Source organism: Phoxinus phoxinus (genome assembly GCF_949152265.1).
Source record: "Phoxinus phoxinus genome assembly, chromosome: 5".
In the NCBI taxonomy this organism is placed as follows: Eukaryota; Metazoa; Chordata; class Actinopteri; order Cypriniformes; family Leuciscidae; genus Phoxinus; species Phoxinus phoxinus.
Genome location: NC_136880.1, coordinates 25,268,164 through 25,290,218, shown reverse-complemented (window position 1 = coordinate 25,290,218; position 22,055 = coordinate 25,268,164). Strand labels below are relative to the sequence as shown.

The 22,055-nt window shown below is 37.8% G+C and overlaps 1 protein-coding gene across 2 annotated transcripts in view; it reads right to left on the bottom strand.

Annotated features, from left to right (window-relative positions):
* Nucleotides 1–22,055, bottom strand: part of ppp2r3a (protein phosphatase 2, regulatory subunit B'', alpha) — a 76,627-nt gene that overhangs the window by 38,381 nt on the left and 16,191 nt on the right. The window contains exon 1 of one of the 2 annotated variants that reach the window (XM_079612391.1): nucleotides 4,264–4,418. The exons of the other annotated variant lie outside the window; for it this stretch is intronic. The gene's annotated coding sequence lies outside the window, so the exon portion shown is untranslated. Of the gene's footprint in view, nucleotides 1–4,263; nucleotides 4,419–22,055 lie in introns of those variants that run through there. 2 annotated transcript variants of the gene reach the window in all.

The window sequence follows — 22,055 nt, the reverse complement described above, 5'->3', positions numbered from 1 at the left end:
TAATATTTTTGTGTGATATGAGACCATATTTTCACATTTCTTTGAAATAGTTTTAATTACTGTCACTTTTGATTATTTTAATGAATCATTGCTAATTCTTTTCACCAATTTTTTTTTAAAATAATTAATGGTAGTGTAAATACAAAGGACAGAACAATAGAACACCTCCTACTTGGTAATATTAAAACTCACACTTAATAATAACAAAAATGTCACACTTTTTAATTTCTTACAATTAGTCTAAAGAAACCGACCAAAATCTACAATCCCGTTTTTCCTCCAAAATGTTTTCCAAAGCTCTTTTTGGGAGCATGAATACACCCCAAAAGAGAGACAGAGATATTATAGACAGCACGAGGAAACCAGAAGTTAGTAATTCAATCTTAATTAGAGTTTATTGTTTTGAAACCGCATTAATCAGACGGAACAATGAAGCGAACTATTCACACTCGTATGAAGATGTCACACAGCATGAATGCCTTACTGACAAAAAACAGCTAATCAGCAAAGGCCCTCTGCTACAACAAAGAAGCCTCTGGGAGAAAAAAACACTGCATTGATAATCATGATTCAGTGCAACAGCTGCTGCACTAACAGAAATGACTGTATCCACTGTGCATTACTTTCTACTGATTGGAGGTCACAAACGACAAAGTAAAGTCAAAGGAGAGGAGATACGTGTCCATTTTGTGCAAACTAACAAAATCCATGATATTTTCAATTTACAAGTAAAGGGACCTGGATGACCTCACTCTCTACAGCAGATGTATCATATTGCTTGTTCATCTTTTCATTGTATTCCATTCCTCCTCTTTTGCACTTACTCTCTTTCTTCACTCAACCTCCTTGGGCACTCCAACAGAATTTAGAAATGGCGAGCAGAAGCTTTTGACAGGGATCCCAGAAAGCATGGGAACAGAGCCACTGACCCAAGCAGATATTTACATTATGCATTTGGTGACTTAATGTGCATTTAAGGCACGCATGGTACTTTACAGCAGAGAGGGGGGGAGGGGGTCACCAAACAAAAAGTGAGTGACTGACAGTACAGTGACTGCAATGCAAGACACAATAACAAGAAAAAGGCATCAGAGGAATGAGTGCTTTGTACCTCTTACAGGGCCCTATCCAGTCACGACTTGATAAGAAAATCCAGGACAGGACATTTTGTCAACTCCTTGGTTAACTTAAATGAATACTTTTATTCAGCATAGATGCATTAAATTGATCAAAAGTGACATCAAAAGTTGTACATGTTACAAAAGATCTCCAATTAAAATAAACACTGTTCTTTTGAACTTTCAATTAATCTAAAAATGTATCAGGCCCTGTTTACACGAAGGGAAGACCCAGATATTTCCCTGCGGTTTGGCATCTCATTTACACGAAAACCCCGTTTTTATCACAGAAAACGATTATTTTTAAAAACTCCGGCCAAAGTGGAGATTTCTGAAAACGCCGGTTGTGTTGCCGTGTCAACTGGGAGAAACAGGGTTTTAGGTTCTCAAACGTCACATTATGCGCCAGAAAATGCTTAACATCATGTGAGCGTCGTAAACAAGAAGTCGCTCGTGTTATTCATTGTTGTCGATTCTGAGGATTCTGATTGGCTTGCATAGTTTTATCCTTCTCCCTACACTGCCGCCTATAGGTTTGGCATAGATATGATGGCGCTCAACGGCGTATTTATGCAGGTTGATGTAAATGACAACTTTTTTGAAAACGATGTTGTGTGCACCATGTTATTATTGAAAACAGAGGGGGGGAATATTCGTTTCTCTAAATACCCGGCTATGTGTAAATGTGGCCTCAGTTTCCACAAAAATATTAAGCAGCACAAATGTTTTCTACATTGGTAAATGTTACTTGAGCATCAAATCCTCATATTAGATCGATTTCTGAAGGATCATGTGACACTGAAGACTGGAGTAAAGATTCTGGAAATTCAGCTTTGACATCACAGGAATTAATCACAGTTTAAAATGTATTATATTAGAAAACAGTTATTTAAAATTGTAATATTTAAAAAATATTACAGTTTTTACTGTATTTTTAATCAAATAAATGCAGCCTTAGTGAGCATAAGAGACTTCTTTCAAAAACAAGAAAATGTAGTAGTGTTTCAATCATTCTAAATATCTGTCACACTGCTAACAGCTTTGAATGCAGTCTTGGTGTGCATAATTGTCATGCCTGAATAGGACCCAATGTTAGAGAAATACTCAGAATGCCCTTTGCTACCAGAGCTAGACAGGTATAGTTTTCATAGTGAAGTCCAGAGCAGAATAATTCAAGTCTGCGGATCAAACATTCTTCACCTCTGAGCCCTGGTGAGCACATTATAAATGTAAAAAGCCTTCAGAGCTCATGAAGTCAAAACTAGTGCTGATATATCTCCACATTTATACGTGAGTGGACTGTAAATTAAGTCAATCTCTATAGTTAGCTCTTACAAAGCTCCATCAGATGCCATCTATAAACCGCATTAGTTGCATGAATGGTTTTGAGGCTGTTTTATATCTAGAGATTTTGAACACATGCTAGCTCATTGCAGCATTCTCATTTGGAGCTCTACTTGCACACCGTACGGCCCCAAAAAGTATTTGAACACTTAAGCCACAGTTGAAACTGTACGAAGCTCATTGCATCATCGCTGCATTGCAAAATATCGAAACCAAGTATAGCATTTATTTTAAGACTGCGCAAGAACACCATTCAAAAAAACATTTAATAAACTTTGTTATATTTTAATCATTAAAAACAAATTTGAATCAAATAAGACAAATGACATATTGTTCAAATTTTAGGGATCTATATTTCCTTTTTTATAAAATAAGGAACTTATACTCCCCAAATCTGTATTTATTTGACCAACGCTACAGTAAAACAGAAATATTCTAAATAACTAATCTAAAATAACCATTTTCTATCTTTATATATTTTACATTTTAATTTATTCCTGTGATGGCAACGCTGAATCATTACTCCAGTCTTCAGCCACATGATTCAGAAATCAGAAATCATTCTAAAAAGAGGATTTAGTTTAGAAATGAGGATTTAAAAAAAAAAACCATTTCTTATTATCAATGTTAAAAACAGTTTTAAATTATCTAGTTTAATATTTTTGTGGAAACTGTGAATTTGACCTTTTTTCAGGATTCTTTGATAAATAAAAGTTCAAAAGAACAGTCTTTATTTAATATAGATATATAATTTGGGGCAGTTGTGGCCTATTGGTATGAGTCAGACTTGTAACCAGAAAGGTCGTGGGTTTCAATTCTCTAATTCTCGATTTTTAAAAACCACCGAGCTAAGCAAGCAACCCCCATTTTTGTTGCGATGGTTGTGCAAATCAATGATATATTGGAAATGTGATTGTCCACGCTCATTTCCTCTAGTTTCTCATTTAGATTGTTATTGCCATCACCTAACCTGACACTTAAAGCCCGATCTTCAAGAAAAGTTAAATACTGTTAAGTGTTAAACAGATAAATCTTTAGCAAATCTGAATATCCATTATTTTATGCTGTGCATTATAATGTACACTGATGCATAAATTCATTGTAGCTTTTAACATACAGAAATTAATTTGCGTTTGTAAAAAATAAACATTTTAACAATCGAACATAACATGCATTATATTTTCATGTTTTGGCCGATTACTACAATATTGTAAAAATGTTGTCCAACATATTATATTATTGTTTATCATAATTAATTATTGGCTTATTGCATCGGCCAGAATTTTTATATAAGTGCATCCCTACGTCATGCATCTGCTAAAAATCACTAGAGGTCAGTTCCTTAAAAGTCACTGCATAGTGACTCAAAAAAGTTAGTTTTGAGAAAAGCTCTACGATGGCACATCATTTGCTTCCCTTAAAATACGTGTAATGACATTCTTTGGACATTTTAAGTGTGGCTTAAGTGTCCAAATGCAATTTGGGCACACTGTGTATTCACATATTTAATAAACAATTGGACGGGGGTGGAAGAGAAGGTCCTGACAGAGACTGGCGCCCTGAGGAAGTAACTCGAGCCTGGCTCCTTGTACCGCAGCGCCTCGCCACTTTGGTGACAGTGTAGTATGGCCATCCAACAGAGATGATAGACAGCCACAGGAGAACAGCATACTGATGACACGGTCAACCAGGATAGACACATCAGTGTCCAGCCCGGGAACGCAGAGCAATGCTGCTGACTCACACTCAAGCTCAAACCACATAGGTGCTTTCTGCCGGTCACCACAACCACACCCCTTACCAAACAGACGATGAGGCACTCTACAGCAGAGGGGTTTGAAGGAAGAGCACTGCTGGCTTTCCCACAGGCTGGAGGGTGAGAAGCAGCGATTGCGGGCAGGTGTTAGTTCTCCAGCTGTCCAGAGACTTTCACAATTTTTCACGGTGACTCAACTCCTGATGAGAAAAAGGGCGAGCACTTCATTGCATGTACAGCTCATGTCGTTTTCTACATCCTGCACTTTCCAGATTTTGATTCACTGAGTTAAGATTAACTGAGGGATCCTTAAAGAGATAGTTTAACCAAAAATTACGTTTCTGCCATCATTTACTCACCCTCATGTCATTCCAAATCAATGAGACTTTGGTTCATCTTCGAAACACAAATTAAGATATTTTTAATGACACCTGAGAGGTTTCTGTCCCTCCACTGAATGTCAAGGTAACCAAAACTTAAAGATCCCAAAAGTTCATAAAGGCAACATAAAACAAATCCATATGTATCAAGCAGTTTATCCATGTCTTGTGAATGGATCCAATCGCGTTATATGATAATATATTATGAGTTAATTCAGGCTTTTATTCACATTTAAACACACATACATAGTGCAGAGTGCATTACATAAGGTAAACAAGGAAAAACAAAGAGGAGTAAATGATTTTCATTTTTGTGTGAACCCTTTAAGGACCAATTAATAATTCAGAAATAAATGTTCAAGTTGAATTTATTTTTATTCCACATTGGTTATCCTCCAGAGGAAGATGTTGTGGCTGACATCACAACGTATTCTCCCTGTAACTTCTAGAGCGATTTAAAAGAACATTTCAAAAGATGAGATGAACGCTGAAAGGAGACCCATTTCAACATGACAGCTCCTAAAAACCACTATCAGGTACAAACCCTCAGCTGGAGGAAAAACAAGGAATAAAAGAAAAGCCTATTTCCCACTGAATAAAACCCGTGAAACTCTCTGAAACCTCAAGCTTTGGAAAAAGTTCTTCCACATGTGTCATGTGGTTTCAAATGGTTAGCAAAAGAGAAAAGAATAAGTATTGTGCCTCATAAATATCTGTTTCACAAAACCACTTTCTTTATTACATAAAGGACATGTTCATTGATCACAATTATGTGCACCGACCAAACCAGAGATAATACATTATCAATGAGTTCATGATTCAATTTTCATTAATTCATGAAGGCCAAACTCACTGCATAATGGTAGTTTTGCAGAGAACATGTTTTATTTAAAAGTCCTTAAACATATAATCATGGAATTTCAATGTGCAATGCTGTACATTAATCCATTAACCTGTTCAAAAAGAGTCAAGAAATGCACTAAAATTATAAAACTAGAAGAAGCCAATGGTCATGAAACAAAATAGGCACCCGCCAGCCTAATTAAAACGATATATTATAAAAACTATTTTTCAGCAGACTTTAGTCTGAACTATAATATTTTATAGGTTAGTCTTAAGGATGTTATTTTTTCGCTCGGCCTCGTCTTTCAAACAAACAGGAAGTCCTACCCCCAAACTCCCACTATGCCCACTTTCTTATCTACAAATAAGAATAGTCCTAAAGTAGAGAACTTTTCACATGAAGTTGTCACATGAAGAACTTCTCACAGTTTACAGCATGACTACATATCAGCCATAGGTCATACAGCTGAAAGCTATGTTTTAGAATATAACAGTTCAATGGACTGATCTGCAGAAATCCCAACATTTAATGAATAAACGATGATGCGATTAAACACCTGCCAATGAGACTCAGAGCTAATGAGAGAATAGGAGATAATGAGAAACATAACCTCAAAGGAAAACTCTCAATTTTATTTTAATAAGGGAATGGTGCCGTACATACATTACTGTTTTTTATGTTTTTGAAAGAAGTCTCTTATGCTCTTAAGAGTTTAACAGTGCGTAATATTGTGAAATATTATTGCAATTAAAAATCACATTTCTGTGATGGTAAAGCTCCATTTTCAGCAGCCATTACTCTAGTCTTCAGTCACATGATCATTCTAATATGCTGATTTGGTGGCGTGCTCAAGAAACATTTCTTATCATTGACAAACTGTTGTGCTGCTAAATATTTTGTGGAAACCAGGATTCTTTTATGAATAGAATGTTCAAAAGAACAGCATTGATTTGAAATAGAAAACCATTTTTACATTATATAAATGTAGTCACTTTTGATCAGTTGAATGTGTCCTTGCTGAAGTATTAGTTTCTTTTTTTTAAATATATTATATAAATCTTCCTGATCCAAAATTTTTTGAACAGTAGTGGATATGAAAGTAAACTGAGTCCTGATTCTGGTGACAGCCGCGTTTGACTCTCATCTGACGTCTCTATATCGCAGTGACAGGCACGTCAGCTCAGCAGCAGTCAAGCCAACGCTGGTCGACACTGCACTTGAAAAGGGATTAGCAGATAGAGGTGAAAGAGATAGAGACAATAAGAGTGTAAACATTAAAAGGAGAGAGAGCGCAGTGAAAAAATTAAAATGGAAGCAAAGGAGCAAAAGCCTTGGTGCTGTCGGGATGTATTTCACATCCAATGAAAAGAGGCTTAATATAGGTTTTTGATCACATAACTTTCATATTCCAGACCAACATCCCTCTCTGGGCCCAGCACCCAAATGGCGTTCTGATCTTTCTTTGACAATTCATGAGTTTCCTGATTCATCTATGCTGTCTGACAGTCCATTTAACATCATGGCGCAGGGGTGCATTATATGAGGCATGGTTGGAAAGAATTGCTCCTGACCAACATTTCTTCTCACTGGCAATCAAGCACTTTTTTGCCCACAGTCTGAGTCAGACTCTACTTCTTTAATCTAGCAACAAAAAAACACAGGAATAGGTTTGTGGAAAGTTTGTGAAAAAGCAGGAGTAGGATGACAGAAGTTAAAAGCCACTTGACCAAGACCAACTGCTGCAAATGGTCCATTAAGAATTCTGTGAATTTTTAATGAACTTTCCATGTCTTTTTCTTTTTTTTTTAGAGTTTTTTTCCCACTGGTTCGAGTTGTAAGACCTAATAAAGAAAGCATCCACAGGGCAGGCTATATTTTAATACTGATTCACTCATCACTCATATATTTCCACTCATTACGAGAAGCAGAGGCATATATTTGGAGACAAACATGGTTGAATCCAACTCAGCCTATTCAGCCCTACACTGTTTTAAGGACCTAACTGTGTGGTTTGGAAAAACACAAAAGGGAAAGGCAATCACACAACTTGATTGGGATTAATGTGAGGGAAAGAACGCACTAAGCAGCCAAAAAAAAAAGAGACAAATGAGGACAAATGAGATGGCACCGCAAAGACCAAATGTGTTAAATAGAGCTGAGAGTACTATACACTCTCAAAACAAAAAAGGTACACAATGGTACAAATAATGTTCCTTGAAGAACAGATTTGAACCTTTTCAATAATTATACCTTTAATGCTACAGGAAAGACCTCTGATGATACGGTTTAGTATAATTGAAATGAAAGTACATAATTGTTCTCACATCAGTAAGTGATAGGCCTATATACTCTTATTGGTAACTGACAGTACTATTAAATTGGCCCAAATATATGTAATAAATGAAGGGGCAGGGGATATGAAAAACACACAGATTTGGTGTGGACCTGCTCATTTGCCACATAAAAGACACAGACAACAGACTAAAGAAGCATTAAATAATCCATCTGCTAAGAACAATATTAAATATAAAGGTAAATTTTCTATGGCATGTTCAAAACGAGAAAGAATGAGTCATGCCTTTTCTTATCCAGCACTTCCTGACGTTTTAGAAGAGCTGGGCCTTATAAGGCTGAGAAGGCTTCTTTTCCTTTCTCCACCAAGCACAGGCTTAATAAATAATCACTCTCTTTAGGGTCGTGTCAACACAGGCCTTACTTCAGTTTGTGTCCGTGCAGAAAGACTGCCTGACACTTCAAAGCTGCTTTGTTCAGCAATCCAAATGTTTTTGCTAAAATAACAAAGACGCCAAAATTCAGCTAGGTCAAGTTACAAGCCGCAGTTACAATAAACACAGTCCAGAACGGTTAAACTGCATCCATCACCTTCCAACTACAGAAGACTATGGTTGCACTATTGTGATCTTATGTGCCAATGTGAGAATTACACTCAATTGGGAACCTAAATAGAAAATGTCCACATTATAAATTTGGGAAAATTACAATAAAACAGCATCAAAGTCCCATGTGGACATATGGGTCAAATAGATTATGTAATTGTATAATTAGAAATATAATATAAATATACAAACATATAATTTACATCAATTTATGAATTTTCATTTGTGTAACACCCAGAGAGGTGCTAGTTCAAAAAGGGATGATTTTTATGTAATTCACCATAATTTTATATGCTCATGAGATGGCACTTACATCAGTGTTCAAATAACCCAGTGAAGAATTGTCCTGCCACATCAAACTAATGAGAATCAGCCAGTTTTATTCAAGTCATTCTTTTGGTTATAGAACAGTGCATGAGCTAAATCTGTCCATTCACATGAACACTATGACCCATTCTTTCAGGTCACTGGTCCCGTAAATGAAACGGAGGTACTTTATTCTTCAATAAGAGACTGTTTTCACATCAGCAGATGTTACAGCTCAGTGCTTACTTGCACCAGAATACTAAAGTGACCTAAAGACTGTCCCTCCCAGCCATTGTTGCTCGGAGAGGAGCAACAATAAAAGAGATGATAGAAATACCACTCTAAACATTAATACACAGACACATATTCCTGTAAACAGATGTTAACTAAATACAGCACTCGCTCACCTCGGTATTTTAAATAAAAAATACAATAAAAAGAGCAAAAAACTAATTTCCTGATTTATTGTCATCCTCCAGTGTCAACAATAAAAAAAAAAAATCTCTTTATGGATCAGTTGACTATCACTGATTTTAACTATAAAACACCCTACTTTTGATGTTTACTGCAAGATCAAATGTGTAAAGATGAATAACTTATTCTTATTATACTTTAACTTGTAAAGATAAATGTGTAAACTCATTCGAATACATGATATGCAACACTTTATGGGAGAAGATGGCCATTTGTGAGCAGTTTTTCTGCAATTCCTGTTTCCACGGTAACATTGATGGATCTTCAGCATTACTGGTAGTAATTCTACCCTGGCAACTCAGCAATTAAACTTTTTTTTAAAGTGGAAATTGCACAGACTTGTGTATTCTGCTAAAATTAAAAACCACAAAGTGTATAAACCTGTCTTAAAAAGGTACTTTATATTGGTAAAAAAGAAAAATCAATTCCTCTATAGAGAAAAATCTATGGATTTTTTTACTTCTGAAACCTGGCTGCGAACAAGAGGAATTGAAAGCAACAAGAAAGCATTGGGGGAGGAATGTTGGCCAGACACTTGGTGGAGTGAGTAAGGGGTGGTGTGACAGTGAGTAAAATAGAGAGAGAGAAGAGAGAGAGAGAGAGAAGAGAGAGAGAAGAGAGAGAGAGAGAGAGAGAGGAGAGAAGAAAGCTATGCAAGTGTGTGTAAGCAGAGAGCAGAAATTCTCTGCATCCTGGATCCCTTTTCCACTCTAAATAGTAATCATGTCCGACAGCTGACCTGAATTTGTCTGCATCGCTCCATAGCTGCAGCAAAAGTGCAACCATCGACCTCTTCATTACCTGCCCAATTCAGCCATTATAAACCTTACCCATTTTCCAGAAAACATGTCTCTTTAGACACAACACTTTGCCTACGCACGCTACTCATTTTATGTTTATACAAGAAAACTGAGGTTATTACCAGGCTTTACTCTCTTGTGTAGTAGTAGAACACTCGACTATTTGAATATTTGATCAATAAAAGCTATTCAAATGAATTATAATACTATTCAAACTAAAACTCACAATTATAACTAAATGCCAACTAAATGTTGTAAACAAGAATCTATTTGATGCCAGAATGTTATTGTCTGTCTCTGGGCTCAGCAAAGTTTGGAATTACATAGATCAAAAGAATCTTAACAAATGACCTTATTAAACGATATTTTGATCAAATGAATCAACATGCCGTGTGCAAACATTGTCAGGTGAAACTGAGTTTTCATAATATCACCAATACAATCTGAAATCATAAGAAATCCAAACACCGCACCAACGTTATTGACCAGTGAGGAAAGACAGCTGTCCATCACTGCATTCACGACTGCAGGTAAACGCAGCTGTACCCCGAGCGAGCCGAGAAGATAACTTATCTGATAGCAAAATGATTTTAAGACACATGCTTCCTTCAAGTTCCAGTGAGGGAGACAGATTAAGGACTGAAAACACAAAGTGCTGTGAGAAATGCTTAGTGCACCTTTACCTTTGTGTCCCTGTAACGTCTGTCGGCAGAGCATGTTTTCTCTGCAGCCGGCCTTATAGTTATCAGACCACTTTCACACAAGCATGTGAATATTCTTGTTTTTCTCAACCTGAGCATGTGAAACAATATCAACATGATAACCATATGCAAACTCGAGTGTATACTGTATATTGGGGTGGGAATGTTTAGGCACCTCACAATCTGATCCGATTACGATTCTGGGAGTCACAATCCGATTAAAAAACGACTCTTGATCTACTTTTTTCCTCATTATTTAATTAGTTTACTGACTTGAAAAAATAATGCTTCTCTTGTCAAACTTCATTTAAATGGATAATTGATAATAATAATATTCAAGCTCAAATATTCGAATACAGTAGTTTTGGAAAATGCCCATAAGTGTTAGCCTAGAAATCTAGACGGACCCTAGCGGCAGCTAAATTTATTTTGCAGCCAGGGTAGTCTAGCAACTCTCCGTTGGCTTGCGAGCTGAAAAAAACAAACTCTAGTCAGGCCAATCACATCGTGTATAGAGTCGGCGGGCGGGCTTAACATAATGACGACAGAGTTGCGACGAATCCCTGCTACTTGAAAACAAAGAATGGCTGCTGCTGCTGCCGAACAGCGGTCTTTCGAATCGGCTTTGGCCATGACTCTGGAGGACTTGGAGTTAAGCTTTTCTTTAAGAATAGAACAAAGAACGGCACTTAAGTCATTCTTAAAAAAGGAAGAAGTGTTCTGAGTTTTGCCGGACCGGATCTTTGCCGCTCTGACTACGTCACCTTCTTCGTTGCTCTGGTTGGTTTTAGCGCTATCCTATTGCGTGCAGAGGAAATTTGAAAGGCAATCGTTTATCCCGCCCCTCGGATTGAGCCATCCCAATGGTGAGTTGCCAGACCTAACATCTTGATGTGCTTATATGGAAAAAAGTTTTATCTCACAAAACTTTTTTTTTTATCATTGCACGAGATGTCCTTCTACTATGAACTGAAAATCTCTACATCTGCAGTTGTTTCACCAGAGGTTTAGACTGATAAAGTGCTGTGAAGTGTAGGTAAGCTTTGAGAGACAAAATTAAAGACAGGTGGCTGAGACTGTGTAAGCTGATCTTCTCTTCCTCATCCTCCTCTGCACAGTCTGTAGATGCTGGATCAGCGACAGGAGCTCATGGCGTTCTCTGTAACCTACATCTGACCTGAGCCTCCCCTCAGACTGCCTGAAACTCCCAAGACTAACAAGAGACTGCCCTCACTTAGTCTTAAAGTTGCTACGGAAGTTTAAGAAACACAATGTGCAATGTGTCTATCGGTTAGAGCTCATGCTCCAATGCATTGAACTTTCCCAACATTACTTCCTGATTTTATCCATCTTCCACCCCATGAATAAAGATGGGTCAAAAACAAGGAGGTCTATATTAACTGGAGAGAGCTGTTAATTACCATGTCCATTACCATGCTTGTTTATCTCAGCAGCAATTGCTCGGCTGGTGAAAAACTGGCATCTTTGCTCATAGAGGATTTCTGGACACAATAGAGAGCTGCAGGGTTGATGTCATTTTGAAGGCCAACCTGGAAATTTGCATAACAAAAAGCCAATAGGATTGTTCTACTGGCTTTTGGATTATTGCAGAAAATAAGCTCTGTGACCAACAAAAGTTCATGATTCAAACACATTTTGTTCATCAAGACAATCTACACAAATCAACACAACTTTTACGATTTTCGAAGCCTAAATACATTAGGCAGAAGTAAAAAGTTAGGCTATAAATGAACTACGCCACAGTCGTATGACTTAATTGCCACCATCAATAAGCTTCCGACAACTCGGCTCCAGGTTTTAGGACTCATTCCTGCAGCACTATATTGTTTTAGAGCAAATTACCTGAGCTTTAAATCATATGGTGTGCTCACACTTGTAGTTTGGTTCTTTTTGTCTGGACCAATTTTTTAACACCTAACCTAAAGATACAGATACAGATATAGATACAGATACAGATACAGACACACACACACACACACAGGCTTTTATGACGTATATTTTGCGATGTAATTTAGAGCATCCAAAACAATGTTGTGTGCTGGGCTAAATATGCTTGTAGTATGGGTGTACAGATGATGGCATTTTACCAGCTGAGAACTCACGAAAAGCTGAAAAAATGTGTAAAGGAGTCAAAACCAGTCCAGGAATTCCTCCATCACAAGATCTGCTACAAGAGGGTGGCGGTTCTGATGCCTGTACCGAACTGTAATGGGCAACGTAGCTCATATGATGAGAAAAAAACTGGTATCCTTGAGCATTCTTGCAACATAATGTCCTGTTTTTGGTTTCTTTAGATCTCTTTGGTCCAGTCGTTTAGATGTATTTAGATGTCAGTCAAACCACACTAGAGTTCTGAAACCTGAAAAGGTGGGTCTCAGTCTGCTTGTTTGTGGCGCACTAGGGTTCCAATGGCAGAGTTCACGAACCACACTAACAGAACAATCACACTAAAGTTTGTTAAAAAAATATATGCCAACATGTACCAGCAGGGGCTAACCTGACCTGCTCTTATTTTGAAAAATAAATAAAACATACAACATACAGTGCACTAAATGTTGTCCAGCTAAAATTATAATTTGAGCAAGTGTGTAGCGTAGGGTCCACTGAACCCGGCTGTCTCCATCCATTATTAGGGCCCTGATACTAGTTCCACAGTGTCACATGAGAAGCAGGCACCTACATGGTCGCCTTTCATATCTTTATCTGGAGAGCTGGCCGTCCATGATGGCTCAACTCACTGTCAGATTTACATTTCTGAACATGAAGAGAGCCTTTCACATTCTCCATGCTGCAGGTTTCAAGAAAAGCAACACTAGTATAAAGCGCAGCAGCCCTTTTTAAACAACTTGTAAAAGTATTGATGCCACTCTCTAAAGCCTATAAGCATACTTAGTGCAAAAATCAAATAAGTGATTACTGAGCATAAAAGGCAGGGTGGAAATCCCATGCAGTTAAAGAAGATCTGTCCTTAAATGGCCATTAGTGGTGTTATTTTTGGTTTTGAGTGATGTCGATAAAATCCATGATTCTTTGCGATAGATCTTGAGGGAAAGCGGGCAAATTTACAGGAAGAGCAGAGACAACGCTCTAAAAAAAAGTGTCATAGAGACTGCTTTATTTTTGGCAACATAAGTGTGTGACCGTGAGAGCTATTAGAGATCAATTATCGCCACAGCCCCAGGAATTCTGGGCAAAGCTGGACGGCCATTACTCCACACTGGATTTCTCTGGGAGCCAGGAACATTTCCTGACAGATCTTAACAGCTTGATATAGTAGCATCAGAACTGTAAAAATACACATGAAAAGTCCGTTTCCGGCATCTTGCTCTGATAAGCCTTATCACACTGCCCAATTGCTCTCAACCGACACACATTGGCATGTCAACACCATCTACAGTATAAGAATTGAAATTTAGTCAACACTTTCGAGTGTTTTCCAAGGCTGGTTATCAGTTTATTTAATGAGGTCATCCTGAAATCAGAAAACAAACAGTTTTGACACCAGGAGACTCCACCCTGGCTTTCAACAACATGACAGCAATAGAGATATGAAGAGTAAGTAATTCATCCTAACATTCATCTGACTGATTTTAGTCACACATTAATTTGCTGGGTCTGAAATAAATAAATACTCAGTGCGTGAGGATTGTGTGAGGGGCGCTCCTCTACCGGTCAAGTTCGGAATAATTTTGCTTTTTAAATGGTTTTGAAAGAGGTCTCTTATGTTTACCAAGACTGCATTTATTTGATCAAAAATCAATTGGTGCGATTTGATGCTCAATAAATATTCTTATTCTTATCAATGTTGAAAACAGTTGTGCTGCGTTATAATTTCGTTGAAACCGCAATACATTATCTTTCAAATGTTTGCAGAGCCGCTTGTTTGTGTTAAGTGAGAGTTTGCTGTGAGCTTGTTTGAGTGTGAGGTTCATTTAGGGCTACAAGATAAACCAAAATTCAACCAAAATAGTGATTTGTCTACTTAAATACATATATGCGCAGCGTTTCTTCGTGAAGCACAGCACTGTGCTCCTCGGTGGTTCGCAGGAAATACTGCTCCATCTCTGCAAGCGCTGTGAGTTTGAGTCACTTATAGTGCATTTGAAAAAGCAACACACGGCAAGCATCTTTCAAAAACTTGTAATGAGAAACGTTTACAAACCTGTTGTCCAACAAAAGAGAACATTTAACGGCAAGTTTTTACTCCAAACTCACTTCATAACATCAGTGAAATGTTCGAAATAACTTTTTTTTTGCGAGCTGATGAGGCTTCACATTACAGAATGATGCAGAATCTATATTGTATAGTATTCCTTACAGTGATAAAGGCTATGTTGATTAGAATTGCATTATAAATAATATACTTTATTCTTATGAAAATACCCGAGATGTTTAGAATTACACCGATAAACCATATTTCATTGCAATCGTGTGTTTGTTGTCTTCATGTTTCATCAGTCAATACGTCTCTATCTGCGTTTTATTCTGATACAGGGATAGCCGGATGCCTTTGTCCAAATAAGGGATTTCCTGGAACGTCATTTGTTTTATGACAAGGGCGACCTCCGGCTATGAATATAAATGAAACAGACATTACATTTTATTTGTGTACTCACTAATGTTCAGAGCAACCTATTTTGGGTAAAAATAATACTTCTCTCTTAAGAAGTAAACATATGCAAATCTATAAATGTTACTGCAGTGTAGAGAAGTCTACAGAAGTTTCTCTCAGTGGATGTGATTTCCTAACAAAAATTAAGAAATTACCATTACAAATTTTTATCATAATAATTTCATATTTTATAGTAAAACTTTACTAGACCTTTCTATTGATTTATAGGAGAATTAAGCAGTATTTTCAAACCTCATTGGCTCTTGCAGAAGCTTAAACGTGCTGAATGAACCTCATTGGTTCTCGCACGTCAGGCAAAGATGCTTGAGACTGTGATGATGGAGGAGAAACTTCAGGTGGCTGTAGCGGTTACCCGGAGCTGTACGAACCGCAACTACCACAATGTTAACAAAAAGTAAATAAAGTTAATAAAAAGCTGATTCGGGTGGTTGCTTAGAAAAAAGAAAACCACACTGCTCTTTTTAAACCAGTCAACAAAAAAAGGCAGTTAGGTGCGTATCATGTTTTCTAACCTGAAAAACGCGCTCTGTGTGATTGAGGCCTTATGGGTTATGAACGACTTGAGGGCGAGTAATTAATGACAGAATTTTCATTGGGTGAACTACGTTTCTGCGGCCTGCCATTTTTGGTAAATAAAGAAGATATAAAAGACATATACGAGATATATTAGATGTATAAAATATAGAAAATGTTTGTCAGAAAAGATTTCTTATTATGGTTTGTATTGTGTGTGCTCTAAATGGAACATTAATGTCCTTTGTCAGTCACGTGCCTGTTTAAGTGATGGACTGCAATACTAGTGGTTATTTTTATTCTTGTTCTACAATTGTGTGGCCTGTGCTACAAAACGTTCAACCTCTGTAGCACCAGTGCTATGTGCAAAAAGAGTTAACATACACTACTGTATTTATATTAGATCAGCTAATACCACAATACTACATTCTATGTTATGTTTTTTTTAGTACATTTCAAGATTTATTGGAAAAAAAACTAACGTTAGTGGTTTCTAGGTGGCTGCTTAAAATGATAGTTCACCCAAAAATGAAAATTCATTTCAATCATTTACTCGCCCTCAAGTTGTTCCAAACCTGTACCCCCATGTCTCTTTGTATTCTGGTCCCATTCATTGCCAACTAGGCACAAACATTTTTCCTTAACAAGGCATTAACCCTAGGTATGATTATGAGCAAAGAGTTTCCATTATGGGCAAAACACACAAGTATTTTGCCCATGTGCTTCTCCAGAAGGAGGGGCTGGTGGTATAAGAAGCCAGGAAAAACCTGCTCTAAAACACACTGATGGGTCAGCCATGACATCCCATACATCTGCTTTATTTTCTCTTGCTGACCTTGGAGGATCTCTGCAAACAGTGAATTAGCACATTTCCACAGATGTCATGTCTCACAGCCATTCATCTTCTGTAGACCGGGCAGTCATTTCCTCACATCTGCCATCTGATGAATATGTCATGGGCGTACAGCATAATCCAAATATTATTGCACCAACCAGGAACGCTTAGCCCAGATGCTACAAATGTGAGTAATGAGACACGGTTCTCTCATACGTCTTGTGTCTGATCCACAGCTGAGGTTCAGTTAAAGACGACGTCTGTTTTGCTAACCTCAGCAATATGATTAGCCCAGCTCATGCTTCATAAACTTTCATAAATAAAACACAGGTGCAACTCAAAACATCATGAGACTTTAGGCAGACTTACAGGAGGACACCGTCTTTATGGCAATCATCTTAATCTAATCTGCTTATATTGCAATGACTGAGAAGCTGGTTGGTGTAATTAGCAGATAATCATCTTTTGTGGTTAAGATGAGCGGATTGTGTGAAAGGGAGAGTGTAAGACCAGGCTGGGTGTGCGAGACAGCTGTGTTTGCTCCAGATCATCTGACTCCTGAGACGGAGCCCCAGAGTCCCTGCTGCGCTACAGCTGGGGTGACATAAGACAAGACCAGCCATAAATTGGCCCAGCATCTATGTTAATGTATCAAAAACACATCCTCACATACAGTAAACAAAAGAAATCCAGTTGAAAAACGTTTCTAAAATGTGGGAAAGTGGGGTCTTTAGTCCAGTTTGCATCTGGAACAGGCCAGACATACGGTAAACAACAATGCTGGACAGGATGTCCTGTACTAAGATGCTCCATTAAGGGCCACAGTGCACCCTAAAAATGAATAAACCATCTGAGCATCAGTGATCTGACAGCCCCAGCTGTATTTGCAGAAAGCTGCTGTGTATGGATGGGATATATTTTGGTATTCTGTGCTGTGAGGTTGGCCATAATGAGATAATGTCAGATAGAGGGGTTACCATGTGCTGCACTTATGATTAAAACACTTCTTTCATTAGCACCTCTAATTATCACTGCAAACCAAACCAGGAAGGGTGACAGAAGAAGGGCTGTGCTGATAATGGGTGTGCTAAAATAGTAAGCGGGATGACGCTGACAAAATCATGGGCACTTCACTAGTGAAGCACATCTTTTTTTTCTCCCACTACAAATGATATATTTAGTAGTGGAAAAAGTTGTATTAAAAAACTAAAAAAAACGTTCAATCAAAAAGTAACATGGCTAACCACCCCGATCTCATCAGTTGTTTATTAAATATTGTAGTTTTATTTGTATACTATTAAAATATTTAATAATATTTTGAATTAGCGTTTATTTTGATATATTTTTCATTTTAATCTCATTTTATTTAGCTTTCATTTACTTTTATAAGTTTTAGTTTAAGCTTATTGTACTACAGTTATTTGCCAAAAAATTTACTATAAGCTTATTGTACTACAAAATGTACTACAGTTATTTGCCAAAGGCAACATTTCCTTTTCTTTTTTTTTTGTTTAAGTTTATTTTTAAGTTTGAGTTATGCGTGAAACACATAACAGTTTCAATAAATAAGCTAAAGTAAACCTAAAGAAAAGTATGTGACACCCAAGAGTATAAGACCATAATAAATAAAAACCTGATAATTTACAGCTGTGTCCAACTATTTTCCTTGGAACTAATATATGAATTATACAAGCTCATGGCTAAAAACTACACACACCTTCACAAAGAAACTGCCATAATTTCATACCAAAAATGAATTATATTCCCCTACCCACCTAATCAATCTATAAAATCAATATAAATGACTAACATAGTATTCAATATAAATATTCCACATTTCTGCCCAAATCATGGTAAATACAGTCAGTGTTACAACAGTAGCCCTACATTCATGGTGTTTGGGGATCTGAAAGTCTTCTAACTTCTAAAAAAAATTTCTCCTGTTTTCCCAATCAGTCTTGTTGGAAATGTTGAGGCCGTTTCATCCGATTTAAAACTATAGTTTAATCATTAAGTGATTTGTGGCTTGAAACAGAGAGGTGTGAGTCTAATTGAAATGCTTCACACTGGATGTCGCAACGTTGATTAATAATGATGTCCGGTATCGGGAGTAAAAGAGACTCCTTTAAGCTTGTGATCCGTTATCCACTGGGCCGTGCTATGTAGTTCAAACTAGTGAAACAACTGATATACGTTCTCTCTGTTTGTTTACGGACCGAGAAACGGCTTCAGGCGATTCAGGACACAGAAATACAGGACACACATAATAAGTGCTGAAATATTCGCACGGAAAACGTTTCTCAGGTCAGTCGGAGAGCACATTGCATATAGCCGTAAAGCTGCAGGCACCACTGCAGCTACGTATCTAACCGAATTTAGCCACACCACCAGGAAAAGAGGGGGAGGGAGATAACTGGCGGGATTGGACTGCAGGCCGCCAACTGAATAGCCCTGGTCTATACTCAGATTAAATTCAACAGGGCTGACAAAATCCCCATGATGTGAGTAGACAGTATGTGAAGTGTCTTGTGAGAGCACTCAGAAACCCATCATAATATTCGTATTTTAATTCACGCATAATTGTGTGACAGTCTCTCAAACGGACTGGAAAAGAGTAAAAAACTCATATGTCTGTTGCAGGCAGCTGGCTGATTATAATTTTCTTCTTGGGTTCTCCGAAGAGATCTCGGGTGCCCAAGTATTCACTGATACTTTAATTCTGATGGCGCCATAAACTGTTCTATTCCTGGAAAGCACTTCCCTGATTTTATGAGAGACATATGTCTTCATCACAGGACTCATTACTGTCAAGTCCCTGTGTTAAGCTCCTTTCACCTAATGAGAATATATCATCGTCTAAACCATTTAGCCATTATCAAATATACAGTTAGTATATTTAATCAGATTTTTTGCCCTCTGAGAGAAAGTTGCATCCTCATCATCAGACTGAACAGAAGTTGTGATGAAACTTTTGTTCATGTAAGGTTGTGTTGAGTGATAGAGGATTTTTAAATATGGGCTTGGGTGGGTTCCCCTTGGTTGCTGTGTGCTGAGGGTCCTAATGAAGTGAGGAAAATAATCATAAAAATGGCAACATATGTGGCCACAGCACTTTCACACAGGGGCTGCGATGTGGAGCCGGTGTTATGTTTTATTATGAAACTCGACACTTCTGGAATGTGTGCCCAACAGTTCTCTAATGCTGACGATATTGGGCGGAGCTTCTTTTTACAAGCTTGTCTGCACGTCAAACAACCACTTTTTAACTATACAGCCAAATCTGAAAAGGCTGTTATATACCGTTTCTTTGTTACAGGCTCCTCAGGTCTGCTCAGAGGAAAGAAAAATAAAAAATTAGATCTCTTTAACATCTCAAATGTTTCTCCTAGACAAAAAATAGGTTACTTTAACATCAAATGGAGACTTTTGCTTAAATCTCCTGCTCCTCACACTTTTCTACCGAAACAAAATTTCTAACACTCTCACAATGGTCTCCTCTAAAGTTTAGAAGAGATCTCAATAACATCATGTTGGGGTCAGATTTTTCTCCTAAACTAAAGACTCCAGTGGTCTCATATTTGTCTCCTCCAAAGTTTCAGACATGATCTCAAGAACATCACAAACTATGCTCAGCTATTTGTACCCTCTAAAGTTTAGAAGAGATTTCAACAACTTTACCAATCAAATGTCTCAGTATGAACTCAAACATTTGAACCATATAATATGTATTAATAATCAAATTAGTCAAGGATTGAGTCATAAGCGATTTAATATGCCTTTCAGCAAAGAAAGCTCAAGGGTTAAGACTTCTGTAAGTCAGTTTTGATAAAGGCATCGGGTACATTACTATTTCCAAGAACAAATTATGTGCCCTATGCACATAAACTGCACAGATCTATTTTCTTATTGTATGTCAGTGTCAGCAATTAAGAGTAACGTTAACCTTATTTCTGCATAACTTCACTCTTAATATAGGCTTGAACTCTGAATTTTTTCTTTAGTGCCTTTTAAATACTTGACTTGGTGCACAATTTGTAAAGTTGTTGAGATTTTCTAGCTAAGGAGACAAATATGAGCCTAGTGTGTAATGTTGTTAGTACAAATTGCGATCCGGGGAGCACCGCAATACGACCAAAAAGGGCACTTTAATTTTCACGATTAAGGGGGCAGGGGCTTATACCGCAGGCCACTAGAGGAGAAAAAACTGGGAATACTACCCACTGCCAGACCAATTTGGTCCACTAACTCCACCCTTGATGAAACTACTTAATGAAAGGCGAAATGTTTGTAATCTATTCTTAGTTTTGTCTTGGTGCATGTGATCCTCAGATCAGGTCTGGAGAGGCGAGGTCACGCCATGAAGGAGAGAGCACACAGGCTTCACCCATCCATCCTCAGCTGTCTGACAGAGACAGGGTGGCTCCACTTCCCTAACGTCACAAGCCATTCTTGGAGAAGACAGCTCGGTTTTAAAGTGCACTTTGTAACAGAGAAGTGTGGTTTGCCTTCAGTAAATCCAAGAGCTGCCACTGCTCAAACCTCAAAGTCAAATGAAGACCTGGCAGAGCTACAGTTAGTGTCATTACAACGTAAAATGGGAAAGCAAATTGAATAATGTTCAAGTACTTTCTGCTTTATATTTGCAATCCCACCCATTTCAAGCAACCGTTTAAAAGCAAATAAAGTCCAATTTATACTACACAGATAGATGCTAATCAACTGCAACAGACATGTTTGTCAGGTTTCGGATCAGTGTGTTATCCCATCTATAAATTCATCGATCCATCCACCCATTAAACAAAGAAATCTAGACGCACCCTAGCGGCAGCAAAATGTATTTTGCAGCCAGGGCAGTCTAGCAACTCTCCATAGACCTTCTAGCTGCAAAAACCTAAATTGGGTCAGGCCAATCACGTCGTGTATAGAGTAGGCGGGGGCGGGCTTAACATATGACAACAGAGTTGTGACGGCTGCCACTTGAAAACAAAGAATGGTGGCTGGCTGCGGATGGAGAACAGCAATCTTTCGAATCGGCTTTGGCCGCAACTCTGGAGGACTTGGAGTTAAGTTTTTCTTTAAGAAAAGAGCAAAGAACGGCACTTAAGTCATTCTTAAAAAAGGAAGTAGTGTTCGGAGTTTTGCTGGACCGGATCTTTGCCGCTCTGACTACGTCACCTTCTTCGTTGCTCTGGTTGGTTGTAGTGCTATCCTATTGCGTGCAGAGGGATTTTGAGAGACGACCGTTTATCCCGCCCCTCGGATTAATCCGCGTCTATGGAGAGTTGCCAGACTAAACATCTTAATGTAAGTCTGGCTTGCCAGGCTACTAGAATGGTTTAAAATCACTTAAATATTTAAACTGACAGGACCTAAAACACATACAAATGATGAACTTTGGATTAATTGCTAAATTTAACCATCATAGAGCTAGAG